The sequence below is a fragment of the Doryrhamphus excisus genome, linkage group LG23 (genome assembly GCF_037039965.1).
Source record: "Doryrhamphus excisus strain RoL-2023G ecotype Guam linkage group LG23, RoL_Dexc_Guam_v1.1, whole genome shotgun sequence".
Classification (NCBI taxonomy): Eukaryota; Metazoa; Chordata; class Actinopteri; order Syngnathiformes; family Syngnathidae; genus Doryrhamphus; species Doryrhamphus excisus.
The window spans coordinates 8,309,325-8,327,433 of record NC_136379.1 but is presented as its reverse complement, the minus strand read 5'-3'; the positions used below and the strand labels follow the sequence as shown (position 1 = coordinate 8,327,433).

The 18,109-nt window shown below is 36.0% G+C and overlaps 1 long non-coding RNA gene across 1 annotated transcript in view; it reads left to right on the top strand.

The window, feature by feature from the left end:
* Positions 1-321: 321 nt before the first annotated feature.
* LOC131119525 (uncharacterized) overlaps positions 322-18,109 on the top strand; it is a 60,821-nt gene continuing 43,033 nt past the window's right edge. The window contains exon 1 of the long non-coding RNA XR_013625428.1: positions 322-431. This is a non-coding gene — a long non-coding RNA (uncharacterized LOC131119525). The remainder of the gene's footprint in view (positions 432-18,109) is intronic.

Genomic DNA, 18,109 nt, shown 5'->3' with positions numbered 1-18,109 from the left:
AAAACAAACCTGTGAACGACAAATGAGAATCCAGATGGCACGATTTCAGAAAGAAAGAACCGATCCAAGGTGTCAGCCTGAGAGGTTGCTGAAGAATATGCGACAAATATCCATACGCAGATATGAATCACCGTCATATCTGTGTCGACTTATTTGGTTTAAGTATTTTTCAATACAATATTAAGACTGCTAAACAGATCAGAGCTTAAAGACTTACACGGTCGTCAACTTGACTGCAAGGTTTGAGAACCTTGTTGAATCCAGGTGGAATATTTATTTTTTTTGTCCTTCCCAGGAATCTCGAATGCACCATATAAGTGATGACACCGAAATAAAGAACTACCCTGTCTACCAAGAAGACTTTCCCACACGGCCAGACAACAACTTCCTGCACACTTTTTTTTTTACGTGGCGTTGGCCAGCTGTATCACGTAAGTCCCCGCCACACTGTCATGGCCGTGTTTCTACAGATTTCAATGTCGACACGCATCTCGGACTGCGGCGTTATTAAGACGTATTTCACACGGGCTTCCCACATTTGCCGGGAAAAATGTTTTTTTTTTTACGAGGGGTCGAGGTCTTAGTGAGTTAAATGCAATTAGGCGGTCATCTGTACAAACACGCTTGGGGGCAAGAACCACACAGGCGGGAGAGAGGGGTGGAAAAAAAAATGGACTCTGCCGCACGAGAGATGCCGTCTGACAGTTACACTGTCAAGACTCGTACATTCTTACTGATTGTCGCCAGATGTGCTGCCTCTGCTTCCTGTCATGTGATGGCACGGCAACACATGGACCGTAAATGCATTACACCCGGATAGGTGATTTGGTAATGGTGATGGAAATTAGGATACTTCCTGTCGCGGAGACACATCTGCTCAATGCTCTATTGTGAAACTCATACACGGTTTAGGGGGGTGATTTTATCAACATGGCATGTTCTTCGGACCTGGTGTGGGCTCCAGAGCTCGAAAACCTCGAAAAAACCAGATGGACTGTGTCAAGAAAGACGGTGTTTGACACATCATCCATGAAGGAAAACAACAAAAGCACTGATTGGATCTGTTAGGGGGGCATTCGGATCAACAAGTCGGACACTCATTCTGATAAAACTGCTGCCACGGAAACCCAAAGTAAAGATCAGCTTTTGTTTCCTGCTGCTTGTTTTCATCACCTTTTTTGCAGTGCTAAAGTTGGGAATAGGTACCCACAGATCTGTGCCATGCAAAAAAATTATGGAGTAAAAGTATGTCCAAAAAGGAGTAGGAAGAAGCAAAGCTTATTAAATCCTACCCCTCCATCTGGTACTTTTACAATCAGAAATTGTTACATTTGTTCACTTCCTGCTTTCCTAATTTAAATATTTTTTAAAATTAAAATTATAATTTTTAATTTTTTATTCAAAAATATTTCTTAGTTGGGGTAATGGTTTTATTTCACTTGATTCACTTCCTGCTTTCCTAATATAATTTGAGTTTTTTTTTTAATTTTTTTACATTTTTTTTATTCAAAATATTTCTTAAGTTGGGGTAATGGTTTTATTTCATTTTGAACATGCATCAGATTACAATTGAATGCATCACATAATCAGTTCACAGTTCCACATGTCCAAAAGGAGTAGGAAGAAGCAAAGCTTATTAAATCCTACCCCTCCATCTGGTACTTTTACAATCAGTAACTGTTACATTTGTTCACTTCCTGCTTTCCTAATTTAAGTATTTTTAAAATTATTTTTTTAAATTAAAATTATAATTTTAATTTTTTTATTCAAAATATTTCTTAGTTGGGGTAATGGTAATAATGTTTTTTTTAATTTGATTCACTTCCTGTTTTCCTAATATAATGTAATATAATAAAAAAAAAATATTTTATATTTTTATTTAAAAAATATTTCTTAGTTAATAAGCAAAGCTTATTAAATCCTACCCCTCCATCTGGTACTTTTACAATCACCAACTGTTACATTTGTTCACTTCCTGCTTTCCATAATACAGTTTAAGTTTTTTTTTTTTTTTTTAAATAATGCACCTCGTTCCGAAGTACAAGATTGTAGAATTTTAGTGGTTTTGAAACCGTGACTTTTTCGTGCCATTGTTTACCTTCAAACCGCTAAGCGGCCTATTCCTATTTTAACGTAACCCGAGGATAAAGTCAAAGTGAGTTGTAGAAGCGTTGGATGTACCGTTTAATTGCGGTTTTATCGGAATGGAACAAGAATTTTTTTTTTCTGAACTAATCAGAGATGGACTGACAACAATACGGATTCTGTTAGAATTTCGTGAGTCTCTCCGTTTTTTTTTGTTTTTTTTTACTTGAATGCGAAGTGATCCTCCAGCTGGTCTGATACTTCCAAGGTTTGTTTACATTCCCTTAAATGACTTTAATGTTTCCTGCCATATGTTCAGGGAGGTATATATGATATCTTTTTTTTTTTTTTTTTTTTTTTCCCCCAGCTCTAATTTACAGAAAGCTAGCTGGCGTTTACTGGCGCGTGATAGAAGCACGGTCGTGAAGGAGGACTGTTTGATGAAGTGACATCACAATGGATGCAGCGGCGGCGTACGAGTCTGCAAAAACAACCATGCGGATATTTGAGCTAAAGCAAATAGGAACGCTACTTTTTTTTTTTTTTTTTTTTTTTTTTTAAAGCTGCAAATTATGCACGGGCAGGAAATATTGAGTGACATCTCGCAAGATTCCTGAGCTAGCGTGAAAAAAACCCTAGCTCCATTTGAGCGTATTAATTGGTTGTTTTTGAAAAAAAAAAAAAAAAAAAAAAAAAAAAGTAAACGACATGTAACAGCTGCAGCTGGGCTACGTTATGAAAACAATGAAAGTGCTGCTTCTGATTTTTTTTTTTTTTTTTTTTTTTTTTTTCCCAGCCAAAAAAACATAACGTGAACCACACAGGAAAACGAGGATATGGTCAGTGCTCTGTCGAGGAAAGGTTTCTGGCCGAAGGATTTGGGTTTCCACACAAGCTGTCAAAATGTGGGTCAGGAAAACGCATTGAGTGGAGCTGCTGCAGGACCCGACTCGTGTGACTAACATACAACACCTGCGCGCTACATTGAGAACGTTCATGTCACTGAAACATAAAAACTTTATTTTTTTTTGCTAAGCCCGAATAGAACCTCGGTGCTCGGTTTCATAAGGCGGTACCGGGTACCGACACCTGCGGCTTAGCCTACAGATGCTAATCACATTTCCTTTACCGGATTTCATTTCATGTACTTTTTCAAGTGTTTTTTAAAGTGGTAGAAAACATTCGGCGAGAAAATGCTACAATTGTTCCTGTCGGGCTGTCAGTGTCGATTCAAGGAAGTTGACTTTTAGACGATGTTGACGTGTGCGATTGAAGAACGAGACGACACCAGTGCCAAAAGTGTCAGTATATTCCGCGGTTTCGATCCAACCCAAAGACCGTATAGGTGATGAGCAGTGGGGTCGGGGGTGGCGTGCCATCGATCTACATCGCTTTTTTTTTTTTTTTTTTTTACACGCCACAAAGTAAAAAAATGTGAGTGTCAGTAAATTGACTATATAAATTATATATATATATATATAATATATAATTTTTTTTCCCATAAGAAATAATGTAATAAATATATATATGACATATGTTCAAGTACTGTCCGTTTTGGTTATAATCAAGAGCTCGGACAGATGAAGCTTTGCATGCGGTCCGCTGGTGGGGATTGAGCTCGGGAGCCGCAATCGAGACCCGCCACTCGAGAGGAAGTGGTCACCTGCCAGAGTATGCGTGACCAGCAACACGGAGCCACTAAAACACGATAAGATCCGCATGAATCCCATAATCCCTGGCGGGCCCAAAGCACTTTTTTTAGGCCACCGTGAGGCATACATACCCTAGTACAAGGTTCAAATTCCACGTTGCAGAACACTCTTGAGTGTTTTTGGCTTTGCCTTCAAACTCTTTTGCTGTTTCTGCCATTTCTTTATGACTTGCCAAATAGTGAGAAGCCTTAAATCTGTTTGCACTGGCGGTGCTGAAAGAATGTACATGTGTTTCATTTCAACTCTGATAAGACCACAACTTGTCAGTCCGAGGCTCCGAGACGCGCCTCGCCTTGGGTTTTGTCGTTGCTGTGTTTTCTTAAGCTTTGGACGTGGCCGCCGTTTGTGTGATGATGGAGGAAACGCTTTGAATATTACGTCGTTTTGGCTTGGTGACATTTCGGCCTAATACGCACAATAAAACCTTCATTGGGTATTTAGTCATCTGAAATATACTTTTGGGGAGAAACCGGGGTGGTTATAAGACGTTGATGAGCGTGGAGGCCATGTTTCCATCAAGTCTCCGCTGGTCCAACGTGTTTGGAGGTAGAAGTCTTTGTGTTTCCAGTGTGTGGAGATACGGTCCAACTAGAAACTCGTTCCTTTAACTCTTAGATGCATAAGTGAAATATCTTCATAATTCATTTTTTTCATTTCATATTCCTCAAAAAACATTTTTTTGATTTCATACCATTCACATTTTTAACTTACTTTTTATACATTTTAAGAAATTTTAGTTTTTGTGTTACTACCCCAACCTTCCATAAGTGGGTCAAAAATGACCCGGTCAGGTTGTTTTCTTGAAATATCTTTGTAATGAAATTTTTTCGTCATTTCATATTCCAGGTATTCCACAAAAAAACATGTTTTTGCTATCATACCATTTTTAACTTTTATAAATTTTAAGAAATTTTAGTTTTTGTGTTAATACCCCAACCTTTCATAAGTGGGTCAAAAATGACCCGGTCAGGTTATTTTCTTGAAATATCTTCGTAATGAAAATTTTTCATCATTTCATATTCCAGGTATTCCACAAAAAAACATGTTTTTGCTATCATACCATTCACATTTTTAAAAATTTTAAGAAATTTTAGTTTTTGTGTTACTACCCCAACCTTCCATAAGTCGGTCAAAAATGACCCGGTCAGGTTTTCTTAAAATATCTTCTTAATGAAAATTTTTCATAATTTTATATTCCAGGTATTTCTAAAAAAAAAAAAAAAAAAACATGTTTTTGCTATCATACAATTTTTAACTTACCTTTTTAAAAATTTTAAGAAATTTTAGTTTTTGTGTTACTACCCCAACCTTCCATAAGTGGGTCAAAAATGACCCGGTCAGGTTGTTTTCTTGAAATATCTTCGTAATGAAATTTTTTCGTCATTTCATATTCCAGGTATTCCACAAAAAAACATGTTTTTGCTATCATACCATTTTTAACTTTTATAAATTTTAAGAAATTTTTATTTTTGTGTTAATACCCCAACCTTCCATAAGTGGGTCAAAAATGACCCGGTCAGGTTGTTTTCTTGAAATATCTTTGTAATGAATTTTTCATCATTTTATATTCCAGGTATTCCTAAAAAAAAAACATGTTTTTAATATCACAAAATTCGCATTTTTAACTTTTTTTTAAAGAAATTTTAGTTTTTGTGTTACTACCCCAACCTTCCATAAGTGGGTCAAAAATGACCTGCATGTATTTTCTATGGAATCCAATCGGAACCTTTGATTCTTATCAACTCCTAAATATAATACTAAATATCATACAAGTGATTATTCCTAACCAAAATTGGCATAAAAAGGTATTGATTCTAGTATGGGTCATTTTTGACCCACTTATGGAAGAGTGTAGGGTCCAGTCACTCGTGCATCTAAGGGTTAAGTACTGCATGGTTCTTCATGTTCTTCCGACCGGATGGACGACTGTGGTTGGTACCGAATGAAAGGGTGACTGGCATAGTGGTCGTCCCGACTGGAAAGTCGCTGGTTCGATCCTGGGTCACCGCCTTTCCGTGACCTTTCCGTACCGAATGTGCATTTAAAAAAATCCCTGTCAGCAAGTAGATCGGAAGATCCGTATAAATCCAGTGCATGCGTATGGGATATAATAAGAATAATAATAATAATATAGAGGGCGTAGAAAAGTACGCCAGATCCGCTCGGCACCGGTTGACCTTGGTACATATGTTCAAAGCCGCAAAGTCGTGTACCATTTGCGGTCTAACTTCTGTGGATTGGTAGTTCTCCGATACTTCAAGTCGTCCAGAGGGACCCCCGTTCTGTAGAAATCCGTTTTTTCTGGGGTTCTGTTCCGAGTACTTGTTATTCCTGTGGTGGAAATAGACCGGTGTGTGCTTTGGATGGCACATTGATCAGGCGCCTTTCTGCTGGGTCCATAAAAGTCTGCCTGAACATTTACGAGACCACCAAATGTGGCCCCTCCATGTTCTCGTCTCTCTTCCATTGAGAAAATCTCAGAGTTCCACCGAATTTTGGACTCTACTTTTTGAGTCTATACCCTCCAAGAACAATTCTGATCCCCGTCCCAGCCCAGCATCACCTGATGTACTATAGTCTAACAAGCACTGACAGATGACTGGATGCTGTGGAAACGAGCCCACTGGACCTCACATCTCGTCCACTCCGGATCATATATAAAAGAAACATTTGGGATTTTTTTTTTTTTCCGAAACCTTTTCCACCGTAAAAACGCTGGAAGAGCTCATCAGGCTTTTTTATGATACGACACCCACGAGAACGATAAACCGAAGCGTCCAACTTTGATACGACACTTTGAAATGAACCGCAGGATATCACACCGTAACCACGTATGTACTACGCCTGTACTGCGCCTGTACTGCGAATACTCAATCCACACCTAGCCTCGCATGAACTGAATATTTTAGTCGTATTTTAACACAATTGATGGATTCAACTTTGAGGTAAATGCTAACAAATACTTCAATTCAGGAACGTTGTGGTAATTAGTACCTCTGTTTTTCAGGTAGTGCTTCCCAAATCAGTCATTTTTTTAATTTAAAATTGTATTATTTTCTAATTTTTTTTTATAAATTAAACATTTTCTTCAAGATATTATGATTTATGTTTAATTGCAATATTTCTTGTAAAAATCTGGATTTTTGTAATAATTTACATTCTTTTAATGTTATGTTTGAAATATTTTTTTTCTTGTAAAATTATGTTTTTTTTCCCCACTATGCAATGTTTAGGTAAAATTAGTATTTCCGTAATATTCTGACTTTAATATTTCTCATACAATTACACTTAGATTAGGAATTTTTTTTAATATATATATTGAATTTCTTCAGTTAAAATTATTAAAATTTTATTATTTTCTAATTGTTTGTATAAATTAAACATTTTCTTCAAGATATGATTTTTGTTAAATTGCAATATTTTTTGTAAAAATCTGAATTTTTGTAATAATTGACATTGTCTTAATGTTACAACTTTATTTTTGTAAAATTGCGTTTGAAATATTTTTTTTTCTTGTAAAATTATGACGTTTTTTTTCCCCCGCACCTTGCAATGTTAATTGTTTCAGGTAAAATTTGTATTTCCGTAATATTCTGACTTTATTATTTCTCATACAATTACGCTTTCTCAGATTAAGATTTTTTTTTAATATTTTGAATTTCTTCAGTTAAAATTATTCAATTATTATTTTCTGTTTTTTTTTGTATGAATTAAACATTTTCTTCAAGATATGATTTTTGTTAAATTGCAATATTTCTTGTAAAAATCTGAATTTTTGCAATAATTGACATTCTCTTTTATTCTCGTAAATGTGTAAAGTGTTGTTTTTTTTTCATGTAAAATTATGACTTTTTTTTCCCCCACCTTGCAATGTTAAATGTTTCAGGTAAAATTAGTATTTCTGTAATATTCTGACTTTACTATTTCTCATAGAATTACTCTTTCTGAGATTAGGAATTTTTTTTTAAATATGTATTTTGAATTTCTTCAGTAAAATTATTCAAATTGTATCATTTTCAAATTTTTTTGTATAAATTAAACATTTTCTTTTGTTAAATTGCAATATTTCTTGTAAAAATCTGAATTTTTGTAATAATTGACATTCTCATAATGTTACAACTTTATTCTTGTAAAATTACGTTTGAAATATTTTTTTCTTGTAAAATTATGTTTTTTCCCCCCACCTTGTAATGTTTATTATTAAAATTAAATTTAACTAATTTAAAAATGTTTAAAAACTAATTTTAATAAAAGGTAAAATTAGTATTTACGTAATATTTTGACTTTACTATTTCTCATACAATTACACTTTCTCAGATTAGGAAAAAAAAATTATATATATTTTCAATTTCTTCATCTAAAATTACCAATTTTTCTTCATAATGATACAACTTATATTAAATTGCAATAGTTTCTTGTAAAATTCTGTTTTTTTTCAGAATTTTCTGACTTTGAATTTGTAACTTTAAGTCTAAATTTGTAATTTTTTTTCACATTTTCACCTTGTTCTTCTAATAATAATTGCAAAAAACATTAATAATAATTATTCATGTTTTTTTTGCACAATATTCCAGATTTAAACTTATAAAGAAAAAAAGGACGCAGAAAAGTGTAACATTAAGCGTGTGAATGAAGATTTTATTTTGTAGTTTCTTCATGCCTGAATTGCAGTATTCATAGTTCCTGCTTGTAGCCCCGCCCCTCTGTCTCTACTTTTGTCTTTTCCTTGGACCGTCGCTAGCCAGTGGAGCAATGATTCCCTGGATTACGTTGGATTTGTTCACTAAGTAGACTTTTATTGTGAAGCGTGTGGGATATTGGTACCAAAACCAAGATTTCCATACAAAAAAATGCGACATAGTAGTAGACATAGTAGTATTCTATGTGTATTTACTACACACAAGATACAGCTTTGGGTTTTTTTTTTTTTTTTTTTTGGTATGCGGTGTCTTGCTTGAATTAGGCATCGAAATAAGAATAAAGTGCGTGCGTGAGCCGTATTAATCGTCCTTCAAAGAGCGTTTGCGTGAAAGGAGAAACAATGAAGCATCTTGTGACATCCGACAGGAACACGCAACACGAACGGGACGCATCAAAGCCAGACTCAAACATCTGCAGCCAAGGCATGCGACACGCTGGTGCTTTATGGAGACACCGTATGAAAAATGCTTTGTTTATGTAATTAGCGTGTAGCACAGTAGCCCATTCAGTAACACAGTAACCCGAAAAGTGTTGCAGATTCACCGTCACTGCAGTTTCTATTGAGTGTGACTGCTAAATAACCCGCCACGGGGCCAAGGAAGACACACGTGTGTGGTATTACTATTATGTTTTCACTTCTTTTTACACTTACATGACAGTAAAGAATCATTTTCCTTGGAAGTCAAAACTCAAAATTTTTGATGCTGTTCATTGACGTCAACATTTTCCTGCACGAAGATGCTTTAGCAAATATGTTTTCTGCCGTGTTATGATGTACTTTAAAGTATTCCTTCACTTCTTTGAGTTCTTATTGGGTTCTGCTCATCGTTAGGATCTGCTGTATTGGTGGTAGTTTGACCCTGGAACATACATATAGACAAACAACCATTCACACTCACATTCATACCTATGGACAATTTGGAGTCGCTAATTAACCTAGCATGTTTTTTTTTTTTTTTTTTGGAATGTGGGAGGAAACCGGAGTACCGGTAGAAAACCCACGCATGCACGGGGAGAACATGCAAACTCCACGCAGAGATGGCCGAGGGTGGAATTGAACCCTGGTCTCCTAGCTGCGCGCTAACCACTAGACCACCGTGCCGCCCTATTTAACAAAATAGTGATATCAATTTGAAAAACAAAATACCTGCAATATCACAGTACTACTTTTGTAGTATACAGGTTCTGCTCATAGTTAGGATTTGCTGTATTGGTGGTAGTTTGACCCTGGAACAGACTAATTCTATTGCCATTATTACATTCATTTTTTACCGCTTTTTCCTCACGAGGGTCGTGGGGGGTGCTGGAGCCTATCCCAGCTGTCTTCAGGCGAGAGGCGGGGTACACTCTGGACTGGTCGCCAGCCAGCCAATCACAGGGCACATATAGACAAACAACCATTCACACTCACATTCGCTAATTAACCTAGCATGTTTTTTTTTTTTTTTTGGAATGTGGGAGGAAACCGGAGTACCCGTAGAAAACCCACGCATGCACAGGGGAGAACATTCAAACTCCGAGGGTGGAATTGAACCCTGGTTTCCTAGCTGTGAGGTCTGCGCGGTAACCACTCGACCACCGTGTTATGACATACTTTAAAGTATCCCTTTGCTTCTTTGAGTTCTTTTTGGGTTCTGCGCATCATCATAATGATCTGCTGTATTGGTGGTAGTTTGACCCTGGAACAGACTAATTGTATTGCCTTTATGACATATGTGAAATTTGATGATGTTTTCAGAGCTCAGCATCAAGTGAAGATAAATAGATTGTGTTCATCAGTCGGGTTTATGGATGTTGCTCATAAATGTTCATTAATGTCGGTTTGCCGCAAGCGTCCTCCGGAATAAATGCGAGAGAGACGCTTAGACGACCGCAAAAAAGCACACTGAAAGGAATTCCGCTCCCGAGTAAAGGATGCTTGTCGTTTCTGTTGGCTCGGTAGCCGGTCTTTACATGCGCTGTCAAACATTTGCAACATTTCTGCTTTTATTAAAGTTGAGATTTTTTTTTTTTTTTTTTTTTCGAGAAAGAGGGTGTTTTCCTGCTGACACGTTGAAATAAATGATGTGCTGAGCTGTGGTGCCCCCCCCCCTCTGTTTTCACAGTGGCCGCGTTCTGTACAGTAATCCGGAGCCTCTTGATTTATACGGACGTCCCCCCCGGATTAACACGTCTCTCAAAGCAGATTAATTCAGGACTAGCCGATGCGAGAAGACGGTCCGAGAGGAAACCGCAGCCTGGTTTTTCCCATATTTGTGTTGATTCTTCCTTCACGCCTTTACAAAGTTCATGTTAGCTACTGGAAAAACACCAAAGTCTGGAATTTTCTGCTTCTGGTTGGCTTGCTAAAGTCACTTTTACTTTCTCTAGTCCAGTATAGTCCTCAAAAGTCAATAGTTGGTCAAAGGACTGCAAGCTATTTGCGGCAGAGATGGCGTGAAGGAGGAGCTAACAGCTCATGCAGAAATGACATTTGTGCTTTTATGTGAGCGTCTTTTCGCTAGATTGGCTGTTTGACGCAGTTTCGGAAAAAAATATCAACGCCATCATTGTCTTCCTCGCTAGCACAGCAGGTGTGTAGGAGTTGTTTAAAAAGCAGTATTACAATGCCGTCTACTGTACAGAGTTGGAACGATAAAGTATGACCAGACAGTCCCGTTATAATGGGTTAATTTCTAAGCAAAATTAATATTAATTAATATTCACCATTTTTCTACTATTTTGCCACCAAAATTTTTTTACTGTTTTTCCACTATATTTTTCCACCATATTTGTTAGTCATTTTTCCACACATTTCTTTCTACTGTTTCATTGTTTTGAACCATTTAAAAATATTTGTTATATATATTTTTCAATTTTTTTTCTCGGTTTTTCCACTTTTTTATTACATTTTTACAAATGACTTTTTCACAATTTTTTTCCCCTATTTTTAAAACACTTAAATTTTTGTCTGCTGTTTCATTGTGTTGAACCATTTAAAAAATATTTGTTATATATATTTTTCAATTTTTTTTCTCGGTTTTTCCACTTTTTTATTACATTTTTACAAATGACTTTTATATATATTTTTTCACAATTTTTTTCCCCTATTTTTAAAACACTTAAATTTTTGTCTGCTGTTTCATTGTGTTGAACCATTTAAAAAATATGTGTTATATATATTTTTCAAATTTTTTTTCTCAGTTTTTCCACTTTTTTATTAAATTTTTACAAATTACTTTTATATATTTTTTTCACAATTTTTTTCCCCTATTTTTAAAACACTTACATTTTTGTCTGCTGTTTCATTGTGTTGAACCATTTAAAAAATATTTGTTATATATTTTTCAATTTTTTTTCTCGTTTTTTCCACTTTTTTTTAATTAAATTTTTACAAATGACTTATATATATTTTTTTTCACAATTTTTTCCCCTATTTTTAAAACACTTAAATTTTTGTCTGCTGTTCATTGTGTTGAACCATTTAAAAAATATTTGTTATATATATTTTTCAATTTTTTTTCTCAGTTTTTTCACTTTTTTATTAAATTTTTACAAATGACTTTTATATATATTTTTTCACAATTTTAAATTTTTTGTCTGCTGTTTCATTGTGTTGAACCATTTAAAAAAATATTTGTTATATATATTTTTCGAGATTTTTTTTCTCAGTTTTTCCACTCTTTTTTTTTATAAATTTCTTTTTTTATGAATGACTTTTATAAATATTTTTCCACATTTTTCCCCCCCTATTTTTAAAACACTTAAATTAGTTTTCTACTGTTTCATTGTTTTGAACCATTTAAAAATTTGTTATATATATTTTTTTCTCACAGTTTTTCCACTTTTTTTTATTTCTTTTATTTTTACAAATGACTTTTATAAATATTTTTCCACAATTTTTCCCCATTTTTAAAACACTTGAAAAAATTCTACTTATTTATATAAATGTGAAATGATTAATTAAATTATAATTTTTTTATCAATTTGTCAAAAACGATATTTTCTTCCACCCCGAGTCAGTTCATTGTTGGATAAGTGAATCGGATTGGGTGGGGCCAGGCTTTGGATACTCTTCCCAAAATCAAAGCAGCCATCTAATTTGGGATCGACCACGGGAATGTGCGGCTCGATAAATGATATCAAACGATGGCGGATTGTTGATGGAAAACTGCTTTTTCCATTGGATTGCGATCTGGGAAACATCCCTAATAACAACAGTCTGCATGTTCGGATAAAAAGTCCAACATTCTGTGGAAATCAGAACCGATCAGGCATGGTCGATGTCCGCGAATAACGACATCAATCAGTCGTAGGATCCTAACCAGGCGGGTGCCAGACGTGGAGCATCCAACCCATTGTGGGCCCATGTGGTGTTTTTCACGATCCTGTGGTACTCGGAAACTGAAACCAGTCCTCACGGCCTCATCAGTCAAATGTCTCGTTTTGACCCACTCGAACACTTTTTTTTGGGGGGGGGGACGGCGTCTTTTTTGGTTGACACGTCCGCGGGTGACGGGGATGGATCACCCGCACAAGCGGCTACTAATGACGACGTGAGCCCGGAGGGCAACGCCGCGGCATCCATCACATCAAATGCATCGGGAACTTTATGGATGACCTGCCATGCTGGGGTTTAATCTCCAGCACATGCTAGGATGCTAACGGTAGCCGCTACTTTGACTTTAGCTCTGAGGTCCGCCTCTATCTATACATCTTCCGAGGAAAAGCCGGTTTCTCTGCGGGTGTTCCTTTCGCCTTGAGAGTCGGCGACCTTCGGAAAAAACAGGAAAATGTCCCAAACATATGGGAATTTGTACCAAGATGGGAAAGTGCTTAGCAGCCAGGACAGAGAATGGCAGTCATTGGAGCGTAGACCTCCTCCAAGGCCAAACACTTCCAGCACGGTTCAGCACTAAATTGCACACCTTCACGGATAACTAAACTCCAACCTCACACGCCCTTGAACGCACCATAGACTCAAATGTATAAACTTATATATACTGTCTGAAACGCTACAGTGTTGAATTGGAGGTAAAGGAAGCCATTATTTTGCATATTTTTCTGGATATAAAACCAACTATTCTCTAAAAAGTAAATTTTTGCTCATATTTCCGGTTGTCTGGAAATGATTCATTGGTTTGACATTATTTTTTTTTTTAGGAAAAATTGCCTCGGTTTTTGTATGTTTCAGTTTTTTCAGACCGTTTCTGTTACTGTGTTGGACGTTGACAGCAAAATATGGTCTGATATTGCACCTATAAAATGTTCCAATTTGGCATTCAACACTGGGTGCCGTTCAAGCACCAGACTTGATCGCCAGAACAACAGGCTTTTATTGCAGATTTGAATTATAAATTATTGTATTTTCTGGACTATAAGTCGCACAAGGCCAAAAATGCATAATTAGGTAAAAAAAAAAAACATAAGTTGCACTGAGTAAGTCACACAAGACCAAAATGCATAATTAGGTAGAAAAAAAACATACATAAGTCGCACTGGAGTATAAGTCACACAAGACCAAAAATGCATAATTGGGTAGAAAAAAAACATACATAAGTCGCACTGGAGTATAAGTCGCACAAGACCAAAAATGCATAATTAAGTAGAAAAAAAACATACATAAGTCGCACAAGGCCAAAAATGCTAAATTAGGTAAAAAAAAAAACATACATAAGTTGCACTGGAGTATAAGTCGCACAAGACCAAAAATGCATAATTGGGTAGAAAAAAAACATACATAAGTCGCACTGGAGTATAAGTCGCACAAGACCAAAAAGGCATAATTAAGTAGAAAAAAAACATACATAAGTCGCACAAGGCCAAAAATGCTAAATTAGGTAAACAAAAAAAACATACATAAGTTGCACTGGAGTATAAGTCACACAAGGCCAAAAATGCATAATTAGGTAGAAAAAAACATACATAAGTTGCACTGGAGTATAAGTCACACAAGACCAAAAATGCATAATTAAGTAGAAAAAAAACATACATAAGTCACACAAGGCCAAAAATGCATAATTAGGTAGAAAAAAACATACATAAGTCGCACTGGAGTATAAGTCACACAAGACCAAAAATGCATAATTAGGTAGAAAAAAACCCATACATAAGTCGCACAAGGCCAAAAATGCATAATTAGGTAGAAAAAAAAACATACATAAGTCGCACTGGAGTATAAGTCGCACAAGGCCAAAAATGCATAATTAGGTAGAAAAAAAACCATACATAAGTCGCACAAGGCCAAAAATCCTAAATTAGGTAGAAAATAACATACATAAGTCTCACTGGAGTATAAGTCGCACAAGACCAAAAATGCATAATTAAGTAGAAAAAAAACATACATAAGTCGCACAATGCCAAAAATGCATAATTAGGTAGACAAAAAACATACATAAGTCGCATATAAGACACAAAAAATAAACATGAACAGAAAAGGTGTCCAGTGTTTATGTAACATAAAGTTTTTTTTCATTTATAAGTCGCTCTGGAGTATAAGTCACAGGAACAGCCAACCTAGGAAAAAAACTGCAACTTATAGTCCGGAAAATACGGTATGCAATAATCCTAACGACTAGTTACTACGTAACCCACGCCAAGCTGAAACTCAACTCTGAACCACCGACGTCACTTCCTGTCGAACCTGTCAATCTGATTCAACTAGCTTTGTGTTTCTGGGCATGTGAGTCTGCCCTTCACTGTGGCCTATATTATTAACATTTTTCTGGTCAACTTGTACTGATTTGTCTCCTTGCATGCAACTTTTATTCCATTTTTCCTTGACGAAAAGCAAACTTTTATCACTCAAGTTGATCCTTTTGTCAATAAAGTTTGCATGTTATTGTGTAAATCGTGTCAAATTGTCACGTTTTAGTGGTCATCATTTCCCCAGGAATGCACTTTCAACTTTATGAACGATTATTAAAAGCATTTTTGTGGCATTTTCACAGCATTATGAGAAAAACATGGACGTTATTCCTATTCCTCAACAAACACATCCACTGTTAGCTAGCTCCATTTATTGCTTTCTCCTCGGGAATTCCATGGGAAAACCGCAAAAAAAGAGTCCATGTTGTTAGAACACAAGACTGCACTTAGTTTTTTACAAGTTGTTGTTATTTCAATGATGCGACTGCACGATGCCGTGGAAGTGTTGAAATGTATACGCGAGGGTTAGGGAATCGACAAGTGGAATTTGCACACTCGCCATTCCCTGCCTTGCTTTGTAATTAGGATGAAAATGTGTTGCGGTTTTGTACGCTAAAGCGGGAGCAATCGGGACCAGATGTGTTTGGAAGCAACCATCCAGACTGAATAGTTTGTTCTGTTAAACAATCACTTCAAAGATGCTGCGTGTGTTACTGTGTTCGTTTTGTTTACGTTCCACCTGCAGCATCACTTTCTGACCACACGGGGCAGTATCGCACCACGAGGGGAACCGTGTTGTTGACATGTGGCTTTCATTGTCTTTCCGTACGGGAAGCTGACTCCCAGCTGTCGAGTGCGGAGCATCCACTTTAGCTCCGACTTCCGAGAAGCGTCGGAGGTGTCTTCACCCTCCAGTGAGCGTCTTTAGTAGTCGGTTGTTGCCGGGTAGACTCCCCACAGTAAAAGCAGCTGCTGATGACAATGGAGAGTCGGGTTCAAACAAACGATTCAAACGATTCAACTCGTTTTGTTTACAGATGCCTCTAGATTTTGTTAAATGTGGAAATTTAAATTAAAAATAAAATGAAATAAATGATAAAGTAACTAAATTAAATGTAATTAAATTGATTAAAAATTTTAAGTCAATTATTTAAAATAATAAATTATGTGGAAGTGGAAATTTGAATTAACAAGTAACATTAAATGAAAAATTATTAAAATAAAATATAATCATAGCCTCTGTTAAATGTGAGAATTTAAATTAAAAATGAAATTAAATAAATGATAAAGTAATTAGTCAACTAAATTAAATGTAATTAAATAGGTTAAAAAATTTAAGTTAATTATTAAAAGTAATAAATTAATTAGTCAATTATTTAAATTAATACATTATGTGGAAGTGGAAATTTGAATTAACAAGTAACATTAAATAAAAAATTATCAAAAAAATATTAAAATAAATAAAATATAAAATATAATCATGGCCTCTAGATTTTGTTAAATGTGGAAATTTAAATGAAAAATAAAATGAAATAAATTCTAAAGTAATTAGTCAACTAAATTAAATGTAGTTAAATAGGTTAAAAATTTTAAGTTAATTATGAAAATTAATAAATTATGTGGAAGTGGAAATTTGAATTTACAACGTTGAATGAAAAATTATGAAAATAATTAGTAAAATAATAATTATAAAATAAAACATAGTCAAATAAAATGTAAATAAAAAATAAAAGAACATTAAATGAAAACTTATACAAATAAAAAAATATTGAAATAAAATAAAATGTGCTTAGTCAAATAAAATGTAAAAAAAATATTAAAATAAAAATTATTAAAATAAATAAAATTTGTAATTCAGTTCCAACAGTGGTAGATACAAGCTATTCCAATGCCAGCACCGGAGCGAGCGATTGGTTTAACAAAGTCCAATGGATCTTTGAAGTGGATGACTTCTGTCAGAACGGTGGTGCAGTGGGTGTGAACTTTGAACCCTTTGTTTAATTTTTGTGATATTAAGCAGCTAATTGCTAATGGTGAGTTTTGTGTTGCTTGTGTGAAGATGCTACTCATACTTAGACATTGTTTACGATTACTTTTCTGTTTACGTTTAGCGACATAGGCGAGGAAAAAGTCAAATGTAGGCCATCCGACTTGATTATTTGGACGTCTTTTCGCCCGACAAATGCAAACGCAGCCCAGATTTCTCTTTTTTTTTTTTTTTGTTCTCTCCAGTTGATTTTGATGATTCCTTTCCCACAGCGTTTATCCGTCCTCCAGGTGCTTCAGCCTCCGTGAAGCAGACTTATGGAGTGTATGGATCATGTTAAATGTCCGCAAAAACAGCGTGAGTCGCAGACAAGAGCTCAGTGAAAACAGACGTTTCAGTAAATCTTATTTTAAGTTACGAGATGCCGCATCGAGGACGCCATTTTTCCTCCACGGGGAGACCCGAGCACGTTCTGCAATGTTGTCGTTCATATCTCAGCAGTCTTTATGATCCCGCGACCCGTATGAGCGTATTATTACCGATGACAGGCGGGGGCCCCCAAATATATGTGTTTGTACTGCGATGAAATGCTACTGTCCTCAGGATTTTTTCAAAGCAATGGGATTGGGGGCGGGGGGAGGGGGGGCGGTTAAGTCGATCTCTCAATGCCGTGTAAAACGTCCCCCCCGGGAGTCGCCGTGTCCCTGTTTTGACCCTGCGTTGGCGCCTTCACCCCCACGTACGCCGTATTCTTGTTGTTTACGTCCCGCTTGTCTTCTAAAGCGTCTTCGCTGCATTCTGCTTCAGCTATGCAGCCCAAAGTGCCAGCGCCGACCCGTTTGATTCCCAGTGCAAAGACATGTGGTTGAAATCTGAGGCCGGTTTCTCTGCCAAGCCACATTGCAGGCCCCATAATGGAGGACTGGCGCAGAAGAATAAGCCATTGTTCTTCCTGCACGTTGGCGGAGGAAAGGCAGGAAAGGAAGGGTGAGGGGGG